Raw genomic sequence first — 18977 nt, 5'->3', positions numbered from 1 at the left:
CAGCTAATGATATTGGGAAAGAGTCTCATCAACCTTCACTTACTGCTGTTCTTCTTTCTTTATTATAAGAACTATATAATAAATCTATTTTATTTATTCCATGTAAGAAATATTTCTATATAGACAAACCAGAATTTATTTAAGGTGCTGTGCACTGGGTTTTCTCTTATCTGCTCCTACAAGTATTTCTAAATGAAATAGATTTAGTAGGAGGGGAGAATGAAACAACTTTTATTGAGCATATACCATGCCAACACTAGGCTAGGCCATTTACAAGACACTACTTTGATCATCACAATAACCTTTTTTATTACCATCTTATAGCTGAGGGAAGTTAAGACCTGGCTCCACTCTTTCAGTTCGTCAGTGATAGAGCCTGTGTATGAATCTAGATATTTTTCTCTAAAAATCAACTCTGGTTATTTTCTTATTCTATTAATACAAATTTATGAAACATTTTCTATATGCCAAGCATTCTGCTACGCACTCAGGTTAGGAAGAGAATGATAAATAAAACAGAGTCCTTGTTTTCACTAAATAGTGGGGAAGATAGATATAAGCATAATTTAAGAGATAGTGTTTGTAATTCAAGCATTCATGTCAGATACTGTATGTCATACAGTTACTGTATGTCATACAGTTACTGTATGTCAGAAACTGTGCAAGACACTGGAAGATCACAGAAGTCTAACATGTAGTCCCAGTCCATGGGTGTTTGCCAATCCACTAGGAGAGTCAAGCCCTAAGCAAGAAATGACACTAAGACTTGAGATACATTTTAAAGTGTCTTAGTTTGCCAGGACTGCTATGACAAGTACCAAAGAGGGATTGGCTTAAACAACAGCAATCTATTGTCTCACAGTTTTGGAGGCTTGAAGTCCAAAGTCAGGGTTTTGGCAGACCATGCCTTCTCTGACTTCTGTAGCATTCTGGTGGTGGCTTGCTGGCATTCGATCTTGCCTTGGTCACATGGCAGTCTGTCTCCTTTGGTTTCTACTCTTCCTAGTCAGTCATCTCTGTTTAGAGTTCCTCTCCTTATTGGGAGCCACCATGATTCAATTTGGCATCATTTAAAATATCCTATTTATAACTGAATCTGCACCTACAGGACCAGGGCTAAGGGCTTAAGCATGGCTTGTAGGGGACATGATTCAATCCCCAGCAAAGAGGTAGGTGCAAGGCACTGAGTGGCCGTGCATGAGGGACTGGGCAGTGAAGAATGAATAGGCAGAGAAGGTCCTGGCATTACTGGCATCGAAAAGTCATATGAATATGTATTAGAAAGTGAAAGGACATAGTACCTTTTGGTACTGGTAAGGATCTCAGTAGAATAGGAAGTTCCAGTGTGAAAAAGGGGTGCTGAAGTTGGAAGGACAGGTGGGGCTCAATAGCAAAAAATCACATGAATCATCTTAAATGGTTTGGGCTTCTCCTGTAAGGCGAGAGTGTATTTGATATGTATTTGAAATGATCATATTTGGTTTTAGAAAGATCACTGACAGTTGCAAAAGGGAGCAGACATCACTGGTTTACCTCCTTGTGCACTGAATATCCAACTTTTTATGTACTTCAGAGTATGATCTTACGTTAGCCATTCTTAATTTTATTTTTTAGGTTATACTGAAGGAACTGAAGTTTCTCCTTCAGGAGGGAGGTGAAAAAATTCTGCCCACTACATAAACATTGGAAAAATAGCATTGCACTCCTAAATTTTCGAACCCATGTTTTCTCTGAAACCTATTAATACGTGGTTCTTTTTTCCTGCAGAAAAGTGATCACTTAGTTTTGTCTAGATTTAAAATGGGTCAATCAGAATATTTAGGGTAAAGAGACAAGCATCATTCCTTGTGTACAAATGCTTTATGCTCAGTTGGAGTAGCTTCCTAAATTATAATCTAGTTGTTTTTCTCCCAAATGTTTAAGTATGTAATGAGTGTATGATGTGCTTGGCAACAGTGATAAAATGCAGTATGCTAGGACTATTATTGCCTTCTCATGTGAAAAAGATAAAATATAAACAAAAGGAACCTCATGCATTTGAAAATATCAAGGCTCATCATTTCAGTTTTACTCTCACCAGGTAATTTTCCCAAGTCCTGGTTCAGCTGAGATTTGCCACTCTCCGTTATCTCCTTTTATGAGCATCAGGATAGCTTTATTGCTGCAGTGCTTGGCAAAATACTTCTCTTTTACAAGTAATCTGGATCCATCAAGCTGTCTAGTTCTAGTACATCAGTCACTGCCTTATAGTTGATTTGGTGACAATGACTGCCAATAAAATAATGCTGTAAAATATTCCAGTGTGAAGAGGCTAATTCAGTGTAGGTGAATAAAGCTGCCGTGATTCATCTTGCCACGTGGCTCGCTTTTTATGCTGGGTTTCTTTTAGGTGGATGTGCAAAATCACCTTGAGCTTAGCTGGAATTTATGCCACATGTAGTGGTTTACTTAATTTATATACTTACTTTCTTTCGAAGCTGTGGTGTAAATAAAGTATGCACGCTTTTCCTTGAAATGATGGAATGTAGACAGGGGTGATTTCTGAACAGGCTCTTGAACTCAGTTAAAACCAGAGGCAAAGAGGCAACTGTGACAGCTCTGGCGCTTGCTTTATTATGGCTTCTCTCTGAATCCATGCAAAGCAGAATGACACCGAAACCCTTTCGGTGAGTATGTAAGCAGGCTTTCTGCGAAGCCTGCTCATGAGTATTTTAATGACCTCAGTTCAAGCCAAGAGCAATAAACATCTCTGAGAGAGGCTGTTAATTGAAAAGACCAGTGATTTCAGAGGGATTAATATTACTGTCAGACCTGGCTTGCATTTTCTCCCTTTTAATTTAGCCTTCTGTTTTAATTTATAAACAGCTATGCAGATTGGAGCCTTGAAAGTAAGAAGGGGTAGTGGTAAGTAGAATACATTTGGGAAACCGTGGGCCTGAGTTCGAACAGTAACTTAGAGCGCTAGTCTCAGCTCTGCCACTGTGTGCTTTAACCATAAACTAGGGAATCTCCAGTGTCTTTTAGAATCCCAATAACTTGGCTGTCGAGGTCCTTAATCTAATGGATGGTTAAGTGCTCAGTAAAGCATAATAAAAAATAGAATAAATAGAAGTAAAATAAATAGATATAACGTGCAAACTTTTAAAAGATTTTATTATTGTAATATATTTAGTCTTGCCAGTCTGGGATGCAAATATGTTAGATCACTTTTATTGTTTTGAACTACCATAGACTATTAATAAGTAATCCAATGCTTCCTTCTTGAGAACCTCCTGCCTCTCCCAATCCTCAGTGATGTAACCTCGGGATTAGCCCGGTCTAATGGAGCAGATGCCAGGCCTAGAGAATTGAAGAATCTGAACAGATGTCCTCCTGCTGTGGCTTCTGCTGCTATAGCAACATGGGGTCACGCATCTTGCACAGTCCAGATAATGATCACTGCTGCAATGTCTTGTTCATCCAGTTCTTTGAACAGGCTGCCACAGTTCCCCCGACCTACGCTCCCAAGTTACAGCTGCTGCAGCTCTACATTCATAGCAAAGCCACTCTTTGCATGGGCATCATGAAAAGGAGAGCATTAACCAATAGGGCTTCCTGCCCCAGCCCACACCCTGTGCCCATGGGCTCAGGTGCTGCAAATACTAATTTGTCCTCAAACTCAGTTATTGGAAAACATTCAAAACATGTCCATAATGACATTGCAGGATGGCCCATCTTATCAAAGGAGAGTACATTCTAAACTTGCAGTCATTGGACTCCATCCCCCTCTTGTAACTGACTTTACCATCATCTCTAAGTTCTACATCCCAGACCAGCTGGATTCTGACGTGGAAGACAGATCATTTCTGAGGTCCCTGTGTGGCTCTAAGAGGTAATCTATGGACCCAAAGTAAGGTGAGTCCAAATTAGTTCATACTAGGCAGCTGAGGAAAGATTGGGAAATTGGGAAGGGAAAACCATTTGTTTGGGCTATATTCACAGCATTCTCTCTCTCTTTTCCGTTTTTTCCTTCCAGGAAACAGAAATGAATGGCATCCTGTGTCTTAGAGTGTGAACTCTACCATTTACTTGGCAAGACCTTTAACCTCCATGAGCTTCAGTTTTCTCATTTATATAATAATTGGAATACTTCTATTCAACTTTATCTACCTTACAGAGTTATTATAAAGTTGTATATATGAAAGCCTTTTTTAAACCACAAAGCACAATGAACAGGTAAAATTTTCCTTTTGTGAAAATTCCTTCCTTCCACAATGTTTCAATGACTTTTAGAATATAGCTTAAGGCATGGACTGTCTTTCATGAATTATGTAAACTGGCATATAGAGCAGGATAATAAAGAGTAAATAATCACAAAAAAAGTGTCTCACTAGGTAAATTTGGCCCCCAGATGTGCCTTTTGCATAGCCAAATGTTGCTTTTTATCCAAATGTCTCACAGCCTTTTGCAGTTTACCTATGACACATACCAAAATCATTTTATATTGACACCTTTCTAAAAAACAGTTCTTTAAAACCCCAAGCTACCATCAATCAGAAGTGCAAATAAAGAATGTTTTCAACTTCTTGAAAATGACTGCAACAGGAAACTAGTAACCAGCTAATACGAGAGCCAATTCTTTAACAAGAATTTTGTTCCAGATGGCATGAAGGATTTCGGAAGCATGTGACATAGCTTTGTGAAAAATTTTGGTCACATCCTTATTTTGAGATAGTAAGAAAATTGGGGGTGGAGGGAGAAACTGTCAATAGGAAGGGCTAAAGAACAGCTGGGAGATAGTGTAGCAAAATGGCTTCAGTGTACTAGGAATTGTGAGCCACTGAACCTAATGCCAAGGTGTGCCCAAGGTAGAACTCCTGGGTTCATAGCAATGCCGGAGTGATTATACCAGCATCAAGGATCAAAGTTGAAGGTCCTCCCGTATCTCAGAGGTAGTTCTGAAGTTATTTCAATTTAAATGATGTCCTGAATTCTTGCTGCTTGTATAAAGAAAGATAATCCTTGTGGCAGTTTGATATGGTTATGAATTACGAAAACAGATGTTGGGTTATGTTTATAGTCTGGTCTGTACCTGGATGTGATTAAGTTATGATTAGCGCTTTGATTGGGCCACCTCATTAAGCCATTGAGGCCCCACCCCTTGGTGCATGGGGACTCACAGATAAAAGGCATGGCAAAGGACGGAGTTGAGCATTTTTGATGTTGGAGTTTTGATGTTGGAGTTTGAATCTGAAGCCTTAAGCTGGAGCCCTGGGAAGTGAGCTCACAGAGGAAACAGAAGCAAGCCCCAGGAAGAGAGGAACCCTGAACCCAGAGAGAAGCAAGGCCCTGGAAGAGAGGAACCCAGGAGGCCTGAACCCTCGCAGACGTCGGCAGCCATCTTGCTCCAACACTTGAAAATAGACTTTGGTGAGGGAAGTAACTTATGCTTATGGCCTGGTATCTGTAAGCTCCTACCCCAAATAAATACCCTTTTAAAAACCAACCCATTTCTGGTATTTTGCATAAGTGCCCCTTTGGTTGGCTAATACAATCCTCAAGGAAAACCTGTTTTATTTTTATTTTTCCAGGAGGGAATAAAATAGGAAGTGAATAAGAGAAAAGGTAAATATCTCTGATGAACAATTTGCTGAGACAGTTCTCCAACTTTCAAGAGCCCTTTCCTGTCCTTAACCCCTCCTTGGACAGTAGTTAGCACTGGTCTCAGAGGCTGCAATAGTTAGATCAGTATTCTCAAACATGAGAGAGCATCAGAATAACCTGGAGGGCTTGCTAAAGTATAGGTGTCTGAGTGGGCTGGATCCCATCCCCAGAGTTTCTGATTCAGAAAGACTGAGATGGGGCTCAAGAATTTGCATTTCTAATCAGTTCCCAATTGCTGCTGCTGCTGGTCCTGGTAGCATACTTTGAGACACACTGATTTAGAGTCTCCCTGAGCAAATCATAGACTTTTCTTTGGGGATAAGATGAATATATAATGAACTGACTCTGGAGTTTTCTCAGTAACAATCTCAATTATATAAAGATAACATTGGAGGGAAACGGAGTTGGCCCAGTGGTTAGGGCATCCGTCTACCACATGGGAGGTCCATGGTTCAGACCCTGGGCCTCCTTGACCCGTGTGGGGCTGGCCAACGCGTGGTGCTGATATGTGCAGGGAATGCTGTGCCACGCAGGGGTGTCCCTGCATAGGGGAGCCCCACAGCGCAGGGGGCTTGCCCTATGAAGAGAGCTGCCAGCGCGAAGGAGAGTTCAGCCTGCCCAGGAATGGCGCCACACAGATGGAGAGCTGACACAGCAAGATGATGCAACGAAAAAACACAGATCCCCATGCCGCTGACAACAACAGAAGTGGACAAAGAACATGCAGCAAATAGACACAGAGAACAGACAACTGGGGTGGGGGGGATAGAAATAAATAAATAAATAAATCTTTTGAAAAATGAAAGAAAAGAAAAAAAGATAACATTGGAGGAGTGAACAGTAACCCTATAGGTTAGTGGAGTTTGACTGAAGAAAAACTTATGAAAATAGGAAGCAATTGACCTGTTGTAGCAGTGAGGAGAGCTTTTCAATTCATGCTACAAGAGGTCCTTTCTTCTGATCCTATCTATTTTGTCTCAATTCTGGAATATTCCCATAGAGCTTTTCCATCTTGAATTTGCTAATACTCAAACCATTTCCTAATGGATATCATTCTGTCCTCTAGGTTTTACATGTGCAATCTCAAAGCCCACTTTTAGAGAAAAGGGACACTTATTTCTTTTTGGTCTTTCCCACAATAATAGACCTTGGGAAATGGAAAGAGACTTAGATATCAATTAGTTCAAAGTTTTTCAAAGTTGTCAAAAAGAGAAATCCTTAGTTACATAAAATCTTTCTCAAGACCTGAATACTAACAGGAGGTCATTGCAGGATTGCTCACATAAAGCAAGTAGGCAAAAAGAACACTTAATCATCCTGGACATATTTATAAGCAAATGATACCAGACAACTTGCACACAAGACACCTAATCCTCACAATAGCTAAGGACTTGTCAATGTTCCAGAGACAGCGGGAAACCTAGGGAAATCTTGAAGCCATGATCAAGGTTTCTTTGAATGATGCTGCTCTTGTCTTTCCATACTTGATTAGACATCGAGATCAGCATTCTCTTGTAGCTACCTCCCCAGGGCAATAACACCCTTCCACAAAGATGCCTAGAAGGAAGACAGACACAAGGGAGAAATTCAGGATCAATTTCCAAAGAGGCTGCTTTCCCCCTCCTCTGGTCATGCTCTAGAGAAGGGACCAACAGACTTTTCTGTAAAGGACCAAATAGTAAATATTGGAGGCTTTGTGTACCATAAAATCTATGTAAATTCTACTCATCTCTGATATTTGGCATGAAAGCAACAATAGATAACATGAAAACATGGCTGTGCTCCAAATAAAATTTTTCACGAAAACAATTCATGGACTGGAGTTGGCCCATAAGTCCTAGTTTTCTGATTCTTGCTCTAGCACAAGACTTCTAATTGAGAGGGAGCTTAGATTTCATGGGGGCAAATGGATGGAACTAACTGGCTTGCAGTTGCAGACACTCTTTGTTCCTTTTGATGGATGTTGTCCATCATCATCTCATTTTAATTGTCCTAGGTGAGTCCAATGAACTGGAGAGTAAGTCTTGCAACTCTGCTTAAATTCAGGGCTCAGCTGGCACATGCACAGACCAAAGATTTAAGTCTTTGAGACATATTTGTCAAGTATAGTGCTAATTATAGGTTCAAATAAAAGAATCAGAAGAGCCATGTATATAGACAACCTATAAATGAACCTAACTCTTTTACACTGGGGAGCATAAATTCCGAAGTAAGGCCCACTGACAGGGTGCTGAATTCTTGGGCTGTCTGCCCTAATTATAGTATTTGGATGTCTCCAGAGCCTTTAGGAGCCTCACTATTTGAGGCAGTTTACTGTGGCAGTCAATGAGATCCTGCTGAGACTTACAAAAGTGAAACCTCTTGAATGACTTTCCAACTCACTTTGAAATCTCTTAGTCCTAAAAACTCATTTGTATTTACAATTTCCTCCTTTTATTCAACGTCTTTTTCCAGATGCTGCTAGTTAGTGCTTGGTAATAATCCCTCAGTGCCAGGGAGGCTTATCCCCAGGAGTCATGTCTTGTGCCAGGAGGGGTGGGCAGAAGGTAGTATGTTCATATGCTGAGTTTGGCTTACAGAGAGGCCACATTTGAGCAGCAAAGACACTCTCAGGAGACAACTCTTAGATATTATATAATACTGGGCTAAGTTTCAGGTTCACAAGAAGAGGTTCATAAGTACAATCATCAATATCAAGGGCCTAGCATAATGATTTGTCTTCCTTCACTAGGCACTGCTCTTGAACTTCTGGGATTCTTGCTGTCCTATTAGAGAATGTAGCAAAACTTCCCAGGATGGGAATTCAATATTCTTTTGGTTATTGTGTGGATCTCCACTCACAAGAAAATGCCCCATGAATACTTGAACATATTCATTTGCCTAGAGGCATGGCCCAGATGAACCTCTTCCCAGACATCCCCCCATCACTGACACCCATACCCATGATCCTCCCCTGCCACTGTATGACCCTTCTGTGATCCAAAATCTCCAATAATGAAGCCAATAAAATAACCAAATAACCTTAATAATAAAATGAAGTCATAATTTAAAAAATAACCAATAAAAATTTTTTTAAATATCTGAAATAAAAAAACTTTTTAGACATTGTGTCTTTCATCAATATAAGATCTGTTGTCCTGTATGTACAGAGACATCATCTTCCATATATTCCCCCAGCATGTTATTTTTATCTTCAAAGGAGCTGTATGGAACAGAAAAGTAACATAGAGAATATAGGCGATTCTCATATATCCAGTGTCCTCCCCCTTTTTCCCTCTCCCCTACCAATTACATTTTACACGTGGACGGTAAATTTTTACAAATGATGTACAAATATTGAAGCATTGCTATATGGTCAATGATTTACATTATTGTTTACATTTTGGATCATGCACTTTTATAGGTTTTGACAAAATTTGGGGTGGCCTCTATCCATTACTGCAATGGACCAATTCTAATACCCTAAAAATACCCCGTGTTCCATCTATTCTATTCTTTCCTTCCTCTCCCCTCAGAACCTATGGAAACCAGTAAGTTTCAATTTTTGAAGAGTAAGATTCATAGTTACTTACACTACTATTGAGGGCTTGGCATACTGGTCTGTTTTCTTTTATTAGGTCTGTGTTCTTGAGGGATTCTTGTCCCTCTAATAGAGAACACAGTGGGACTCCCCAGGATGGGAGTTTGGCATTTTCTTGTTTATTGTGAGGGTCTTTACCCACCGATATAACACTCTATGACAAGATTAAAACTTACATATTCCACAGCAACCTGTCCCCAGGTCACCCTGTCCCATTTATCTGCCCTCCCCATCCAACACCCCACACCAGTAACCCTACCCTGCCATATTTGCCAAAAGAACATTCCCAACATTGTAGTTTTTAACCACAGACCTGCAAATCCCCGTAGTTCACCTGCTCCTTCCCCTGACCTTCCCCCCAGTTCCATGGAAAGTCTAACCCAAACCACCACTACTACCCTTCACAGAAACCTAATCAAATCACTGCATTACTGTTAGGCCAATCCACTGCACTGCTACACCCTTCCACCTTATCTTAGATTTTGCCCATATGAGCATTGGCTCACAACCTTCTTCTCCTTTTTGTCTCTCGCAAACCTGTCTTTCAGATTCTTCCTTTTTGAGTCTGCTCAATTTGTTTAATTCATACCAGTGAGGTCATATAATATTTGTCCTTCACTGCCTGGCTTACTTCACTCAACATAAGGTCCTCAAGATTTATCCATGTTATCGCATGTGTTAATACCGCATTCCTTCTTATAGTTGAGTATTATTCCATTGCATGTGTGTACTACAAGTTTGCTTATCCACTCATTTGTTGACAGATAGTTGGGTTACTTCCAACTTTCGGCAGTAGTGAATAATGCTGCTATTATTGATGTGTTAACTTAAATATCCAAATGTGACTGGTTGCTACCTTATTGTACAGCACAGTCCTAGACCACGTGCTTATACTAAATTTTACTTAATACTATATGCTCATGTACCTAACTTTTCTGAATCACAAAACTTTTTAACTCAGAATACTGAAAAGTCATATTATTCATACTTATGATCAAACTTCATTTGTGTTGGGGTCTAGTGATGATCCAGGAAAGATTGTACATATCAATTAATTAGTGACTTTCCTTAGTTACATTAATGAGCAATATCTTGGAACTGAATCAAAAAGAGCATCATTCATTATTTAGCAAATACGTTATTCGAGGTTTTTATGTACCAAGCTTTGCTGGGTTCTGAGCCTCCAACAATCAGCCAGGTGGACATGAACCCTGCCTGTACAAAACTTTAAGCTTTCAGGGACATAGCATATCTTTCAATTTATTGTCTCATTCACATCTGTCAGTATAGTTCTATAGTTTTCTTCATAAGCATCCTTTATATTTATTGTTGAACCTTTCCTGAGGTGTCTTGTTTTTGCAATTGTAAATAGACTCTTTTTCATTTCATTTTTCCTATGGTTTATTGCTTATGGTATATAAGAAGGTATTAATCTGTGATCATTTTAGCTCACATACGATCATCTGACTAAACTTGCATCCTTTAAGGATGGGTAAAGTTCAGTTATTAAGACCAAAAGAACATCCTTTTAACAGTGGCAGACATATAAATAATCCATTTCTATATAACTTGAAACAATTTGTTGGTTTCTACAAGTTTCCAATTAGGAGAAATACAAAGGCATGTGAATTGTTTAAAGCTTCTAAGAAGTGAAATATCCATTTTTAATAAGTAAAAAATTAAAGCATATCACCTAGAATAAAATAAAAATTGGGCAAGGACGCAGGTATGAGTTGTCTATTGGTTAAAATTCAGAGCACTGTTGTACTATATTGTTTAAAAGAGTTTTGATAAAGCCATGACAAAGGCCAAATCCGCTACCCTATTAAAGGAGAAGGAATTAAAGGTTCACTCAGGTTACAACTTTGAAAATATTAGAAACAGAAACAATAAAATAAATAGTAACATAAATATGCACGCAAAGGAAGGAAATTATTCGCCTTAAGTTTGAAAGTGTGGCGCCTATATCTGATTTACTGAGTTCATCACTGCCTCTAGAGACACTTGGAAATAACTGCCATGACTCATATTTACCAAGTCAAGTAACATGTTGAGAGGTTACCAATACCATGATGAATGATCACCAGATCCTTAGGGGTTTGTTATCTCAACTCTGAATTTTGAATACATGCATACTATTTGAAAGACATTAGCCTATTTTCAGGATGAGAGGTTTTTCATGTTTTTCTTTTATTATCTTCACTATTAGTTTAATAGAATTTGTGTTTTTGATTTTCAAAAGACTCTTGTATCTTTATAAATTACTTTTCTTTTAACCCATTCCAAATAACACTTCCTTAGAAGTTAGTCATTTACGAATAGATTTGAGAGATATGGTGATTTGCAGCTGTTTCTTCTTAGCAATGACTTCTTTTAAATTTGTTTTGCCAAAACGTTCATTCTATTTTGCAGGAATACTCTGAACTTCTAAGGCCTAAAAACGCATCTGATTTGAGGGTCACTTTTTTCAAACCATCTCTGGAATAATTTATGCCTCTGTGCGTTTGCACATTTTGCATTTTTTGTCTGGTTTGCTTGGCAAACCCCTGACCAACCTTCAAAACTCAGCTAAAACATGGCCCATTGCATGAAATTTTCTACAGAGACAAACTTGTCTTCCAGGGTTTGCTCTAATTCTTGCATCTTGAATGAACACCTAACTTAGGATGCTAAAATGCAGGTTTCCTGGAAATTTGAAAATTGGGACATGATCTCTGTTGGGATTCCATGCTTAGAATTGACATAAATCAGGGCAGTGATGGTCATGTTTGCTCAGACCCAAATGCATCAGGAAAAGTGGTTATCAGAAAAAGAAAAGGGGAAGCAGACTTGATCCAGTGGTTAGGGCATTTGTCTACCACATGGGAGGTCTGTGATTCAAACCCCGGGCCTCCTCGACCCGTGTGGAGCTGGCCCACATGCAGTGCTGATGTGCTCAAGGAGTGCTGGGCCACGCAGGGGTGTCCCCTCATAGGGGAGCCCCACGCGCAAGGAGTGCACCCCATAAGGAGAGCTGCCCAGAGCAAAAGAAATTGCAGCCTGCCTAAGAATGGTGCTGCCGACACAGAGAGCTGACACAGCAAAATGATGCAACAAAAAGAGACACAGATTCCTGTGCTGCTGACAACAGAAGCGGACAAAGTAAAAGACGCAGCAAATAGACACAGAGAACAGACAACCGGGGCAGGGTGGGGGGGAAGGGGAGATAAATAAATAAATAAATCTTAAAAAAAAAAGATAAAAAAAAGAAAAGAATTAAAGACAACATGCAGTGAGAAGCAGAAGATAGACAATCCGAGTGAGCTGGTGAACAACCAAGAAAGAAGCACACATGATATGGAGAGAGGCTGCCTCAATTCTTGAAGGCCTTTCAGAACACTCATTCGGTGACTTCTGAGTTGCTGCCTTCTTACACTAAGCTTCATAAAGTGGTCTTTTCCTCCCAATCAAGATGTTTTGTTCAAGCTAGCTTGAGTGCTTTTTCCTGGAAAGTAAATCTCCCACCTGGTAGAGGAGGAGCTTCTTCATTTCTGCTACTTGGGCTTCTTTGATTATGGTGCATGATCTGTGCTTCTTTTATTACTATATTCTGCTATAATTATTAACTAATCTTTTCTCCCATCAATTTATGGCATCCTCAAACTCAAAGATCACAACTCCTTCATTCTTACATTGTCAGCATCTAACACAGCTCCTGACCTTTACTATTTACTCAATCAATCTTTACTGAATGAATGAATAAATAACCTATTCATCCTACAACAAATTTAATTTTTTTAAGGAATAAAATAATAGTGGCCTGTAATTAATCATAATGAAGCCTAGTAACTTAACAACAGAAAGCTCTTCCTCCCCTGAATTTTCTCAAGCTCTGAATGTCTATACAATTGCTTCACAGAGTTCCTGTGAACTTCCACCCCCCACACACTGGTTTTGTAGATCCCAGGAATAACTTTAGATTGTCACTGTTAACTCCTGAATTTTCCCCTTGAAATTTTTCTATGCAAACTTCGAAGTATAATGCAGAAGTGTTCATGGTGAAAAACCTGAGACAACAAAGGAGAGATTAGATGAGCATGGAAATCTTTTGCCTGCCTCATTAAAAATACAGTTGATGGGAAGATATTGGAAAATTCTTCTAAAGGATACAGTATTTGTCTGAGCTTTCCTTTCTTAGTTAGAAATGGCCTTGAGCAGGCCATAGGCCAATGAAGTGTTGCTAAAAGTCCTGACACTCTCTTTTTCCTCTCCTCTTCATCCTGCTATTCTTTTCTTTCTCTTCTTTCTTCCTCATTATTGTAGTATGCTATCCTAGTCCCTGGTCTGGAGGATGTGAACCCATTTGTAAATGGGACCTGTGAAGACATTATTAGTTAAGATATGTCTAGGTTGAGTGAGGGTGGGTATTACAATCCAATAGGGTTGAAGTCCTTATAAGCCAAAGAAATCAGGCACCGAAGAGAAAGCCAGGAAGAGGAGCGAGAAGCTGGAAGTCAATAGACCCCTGAAGATAAAAGGGAAGCTATTGCCATGTGATGGGAAAGCCGAGGAACCCATGGATTTCTGGTCAGTTGGAACACAGGGAGGAAGGAAGCCTCTAGCCTCTGAAACAGCGAGATAATAAATTCCTTTAAGTCAGTTTGTAGTATTTGTGATTGCAGGCCTAGCAAAATGAAGACAAATATATATGTATGAACTTGTACATATCATAAGTGTAACCCTCAAGGACTTTGAACACCTTGTGTGACCAGCATGAGAGAAGCCCCCTCCTCCCTCTCCCCCTTCCCAGGGTCCCTTTCTTAATCATGATCACCCCACCTTCAAGGGTGACCACCATCCTATGTCTAATAGCATAGCTTAGTTTTGCCAGGTTTTGTACTTTATATAAATAGAATTATACAGTATGTATTCTTTTGTGTCTGGCTTCTTTTGCTCAACGTTATGATCCTGAGGTTCATCCATGGTATTGTGTGTAGAGTGATTGTCTGTGTTCACTGACCTCAAGTACTCTCTGTGAGAATTTGCCATGCTTCATTTATTCATTCTACCATTCATAAACTTCATGGAGATATTATGATTAATACTGCTACAAACAGTTTTAGTAAATGTAGCAGTTTGATATTATCGATGAATTTCAAGAAAAATATTGGATTATGTTTGTAAAGTGATCTTTTCCTCTGGGCATATTAGATTACATTGGATTCATAGTGTTACTTGATTGATTGGATTCAAGTTTTACTTGTGCCAATAGGGCATTGAGTCCCCACCTACCACAGATAAAAGGCATGGCAAAGGACAGAGTTAAGGGTGTTTGGTGTTGGAGTTTGATGCTGAAGACTTAAGCTGAAGCCCCAGGAAGAGAAGAACCTTGAACCCAGAGAGAAGCAAGACCCTGGAAGGAAGGAGCCCAGGAAGCCTGAACCCTCACAGATGTCTGCAGCCATCTTGCTCCAACATATGAAAATAGACTTTGGTGAGGGAAGTAATTTATGCTTATGTCCTGGTATCTGTAAGCTCCTACCCCAAATAATTACCCTTTATAAAAACCAACCAATTTCTGGTATTTTGCATCAGCACCCCTTTGGCTCACTAATACAGTAAGCTTTCTCTCTCTCTCTCTCTCTTTTGGTTTGTTTGATTGTTTGTGTGTGTGTGCTTTATGCCTGACTTTCTTTAAATTTACCTGAAGTACCCCAAAAGTTCTCACCTGTCAGAGGCATGGGAACTAGTAGTCCAAACACTTGGAGTTACCATAATAACCATCATAGACAAAACGTGCAGTAGATGGTTACTTAGAGTCCTCTGAGTGAGATTCATTGCTTGAGGAAAACTTTGGTTCAAAATCTGTCTCAGTCAAGGAAAAAACTGTGCCAGATTCTAATGTGCCACTGAAGAATTCTGCTACCCCCAAATCACCCTTGCAGAAGATGCATAAACTGATAAGAGAAAAAGAAAGTGCTTCGCATGAAGCCAGATTATCTGTGGGTGAAAAAAACAGGCAGAATATGACATTTTAGGAGGAGTGGGGATTTAGATAAGGGAATGATCTGTGATTCCTGCCTGCTACAGGAAATAAGGTTGAGCTCCAACACCTCTCCCTGTTATCATCTCTCTCTTCCTCCAACACTTGCATCAAGTGGGTTCCAGCAAAAACAAGGATGGTCTTATGATTTTCCTATCATGGCCCTTCTCTCAGCCTTTGTATTAGTCAAAGTTCTCCAGGGAAAAACAACTGACAGGATATGTGTAAGTGTGTGTGTGTGTAAAATGTAAATGTTTTGAGATTTATTACAGCAACGGGCTCACATGCTGGGGTGGGGTGTGGTGGGGAGGATGTGTAAATCCAAAATCTGTAGCTCAAGCCACAGGCTGGGAACTCAGATGAAGGTTTTCAATAAATTCCCCAGGAGAAGTTGGCTGGCTGAAATACAGATGGAATTTCTCCCTTCTGAATGCTAAAATTATCACTTCTTCTTTAAGGCCTTCAACTGATTGGATGAAAGTGCTTTCATTATTGAAGACAATCCCTTAGTTGATTGTGAATGTAATCAGCATCAATGCAATCAACTTACTTATTATTTAAGTCTATGAAATTTCCTCACTGTAACAATCTGGCCAGTGCTTGCTTGACCAAACAAGTGGACATGATACCTAGGCAAGTTGACTCATGCCCTTAACCATCACAGCTCTTAGCTGTGGATGCAATTCTCCTCTTTCCAACTCTTGTTGCATTAGGTTATGAGAAGAGGGTGAATTTTTTTAAAGTAACAAATATAAAATTTTGAAGGTAGACTCCTGCAGTGTCCACATTGTGATGTGGCATTATGGCAGATGTTATGGGACCAAGGCCTTGTACTAGAAGCCCTTGAGCAGTTTGCTTGAGATGCAGATTCTGGATTCATCAAGGACAATAGGAATTGTGCCCTATCCTTTCCACCCCACCATCCTGTCTCCAGTGCTTTCTTCTGCCTGAACTAGTTCTAGGATTTCTTCGGCTTGGACATCCACTTTTGGCTTCATGCCAACTACGATACTACAACCATCAAGAATGCCATTATCCAGTAGGAGCATCATATTGTCCACAATTGTAAGCCACAGATATAATTTTAAATTTTCTAGTAACCACATTAAATGAAAGTAAAGAGAAACATGTAAATTAATTTTAGTCATATATTTTACATAACCCAACTTATCCAAAAGCTTGTCACTTAAGTATGAAATAAATGTAAAATTACTAGTGAGATAATTTGCATTCTTTATTTATACGAAGTGTTTGAAATCTGGTATGTATTTCATACTCATAGAAAAAATCAATTCAGAGTAGTCACATTTCAAGTGCTCAATAGCCACCCAAAGCTAGTAGCTACTATATTGGATAATATAGATCTAGAATATTCCCTGGCATGAGTAAGTGTTCCAAATAATCAAATAATTTAATCACTTAAGAAATAAGTGAATAACTGAAAGTAGCTTCTCTCAGGATCTGTTTTCATTATTTACCCTCCACATGCCCTCAGTTAGGGGTTTGGTCTATGTTGTATGTATGTGGGGGAAAGAAGGATAAAAGCAGAAAATGCAACCAAATTTTCATTCTTCAAAACTGCTAGAGATTGCCGTTTTTTGTGGTTGTTGTTTCTTAACTTTTTCCTTAGGGAATGAGAAAAGAAGGAAAGCAAAGGAAGAAAAGAAATAAAAAGAAAGCAAGAAAATAAGCAAACAAGCATGCAAACAAGAAAAAGCAAGAAAGCATAAGAAAGGAGGAAAGGAAGGAAGGAATGAGGGAGGGAGGGAGGAAAAGAGGAACTTTCACTAGAAACTGAAGGAAGACTTATTTTATTTAACCCAGTTTAATTAGAGCAGAGACTTTCCAACTACAGCATGCCCCAGAATCACCTGCAGAATGTGTATAAAATGCAGAATTCTGAGCTCCAACCCAGAACATAAAGTTAGTGTTTTAGGATTGGGAGGGGTGTTTTTACAACCCCCCTGGGCAATTCTGATGTTAGTTTTTCAGGCCAGAGTTTTATGAACATCAGTTTAAAGACAGACTTTAGGCAAGTACAGGAGAATTCATAAATCCTCAGTTATGAGGTTATTCCATGCTGACGACAGTATAGCAGCTATTTTCAGATGAAGCAAAGAGCCACAATTAGTTGGAAGACCACCTAGGCCTACTGTTAGTGGGACAAGACAAACCTTGAAGAACTAGGTTATACTTGTTATTGCCCTGCAAACACCATCAGAGAGCAAAGCTTCTCAGTAAGATGTGTTTGGTAAGGAAATGTTCCTGTTGAAGCAAGAGCATTAATTCCAAGTTCTATACACTGAAAAATGAGAAGCCTCCCACAAGCATCATGTCTCACATAGGAAGCTTACTGAAAAACATCAGGTACACTTCAGTCCTGGCAAACAATCAGAGATATCAAAGTAAACCTCCCATAACCTCAAAAAAGAAGTGAGAAGCCTGGACCATTGTGTGCCTTTGGTTTCACAGTGTTACATGCTTCATAAATGCACATGTCGTCTCTTCCAGTTTGCTAGGCTGTTGATGGCAATATACCAGAAATGGGTTAGTTTTTACAATGGTAATTTATTACCTTACAAACTTACAGTTCTGAGGCCATGTAAATGTCAAAATCCAGACATCATCAAGATAATACCTTCTTCCTGAAGACTGGCTGCCAGCGATCCTGGGCTCCATTGTCACATGGCAAGGCACATGGTGGCATCTGCTGGTCTCTCCCTTCTCTTCTGGGTTTCATTGCTTCCAACGTCTTGCTTTCATGGCTTTCTCTTGCTTTGTCTGAATTTCATTCTTTTTTATAAGGGATTCCAGTAAGAGTATTAAGACCCTCCCTGATGAGGTGGGTCACATCTTAAGATCCTACTCACCAAAAGATCCTACTTATAATGGGTCCACACCACAGGATTGGATTAACTTTAAGAACATAATTTTCTGAAGTCCATACAACTTCCAACCATCGCACTATCCACCAAACTCTGATTCAAGGCAGTACATAGACTGACTGAAATGGACAGAAGCAAATAGAGAATTCTGAAGGTGCAGGAGGGCCTCCTTGAGTAGCCTCCACTGGAGCTATGCCCTAGAGGGTAGGGAAGATTTCATCAGGCAGAGACGAGGGAGGATGTTTCAAGCAGATATTTGGCAATAGAGGTATGTCTGATTATTCTGGACAAAGTGGTCAGGATGGCAGAGAACCACATGAGAATTAAGTTCTAACTTACTGTAGGGAACTGTCAGATTGTTCTCAGGTTTTCTGTCTTGGGTCCATATTTGGGGAAAGATATTACACAGATACAGGAACCTGTGTCTCAGTTTCTACCTGCAGTCCTTTATGCTCTCTGTCTTGGTATAATTATGAATTGCCCCTTCACTCTTAAAAGGGTCCCCCTGTATATGTAAATTATATACTCATTCTACTGAGACGTAAGAATTGTCGGTCTAGGAGCAATTAGCCAAGGCAGAGAAAGGGAGGAGTTGGTTGCTCAGCCAAGAGGATTGGAAATACACTTAAACCGGTCCTGTTGTCAACAAGACAAAGGAGTTGACCCTTTTACAAATACTTTTGAAGAACAAACTATTTAATCTCTCCAAGCCTATTTATTCATCCTTAAAATTTAGAGAATGATATCACAGGCCCACAATCTTTTATCCATAAATCTTGGGGCCAAGCATATTTTGAAACTTAGAATTTTCCATCTTTTAGAAAGGTAATATAATGCAGAGCTGTTA

At 39.5% G+C, this 18977-nt stretch overlaps 1 long non-coding RNA gene across 1 annotated transcript in view; it reads left to right on the top strand.

Annotated features, from left to right (window-relative positions):
- Nucleotides 1-18977, top strand: part of LOC101412545 (uncharacterized) — a 289040-nt gene that overhangs the window by 203519 nt on the left and 66544 nt on the right. Inside the window, exon 6 of the long non-coding RNA XR_009184189.2 lies at nucleotides 4016-4215. This is a non-coding gene — a long non-coding RNA (uncharacterized lncRNA). The remainder of the gene's footprint in view (nucleotides 1-4015; nucleotides 4216-18977) is intronic.

Source organism: Dasypus novemcinctus, chromosome 31, assembly GCF_030445035.2.
Source record: "Dasypus novemcinctus isolate mDasNov1 chromosome 31, mDasNov1.1.hap2, whole genome shotgun sequence".
Lineage (NCBI taxonomy): Eukaryota > Metazoa > Chordata > Mammalia > Cingulata > Dasypodidae > Dasypus > Dasypus novemcinctus.
The sequence above is the reverse complement of the archived record's forward strand: the minus strand, read 5'-3'. Positions and strand labels throughout refer to the sequence as shown.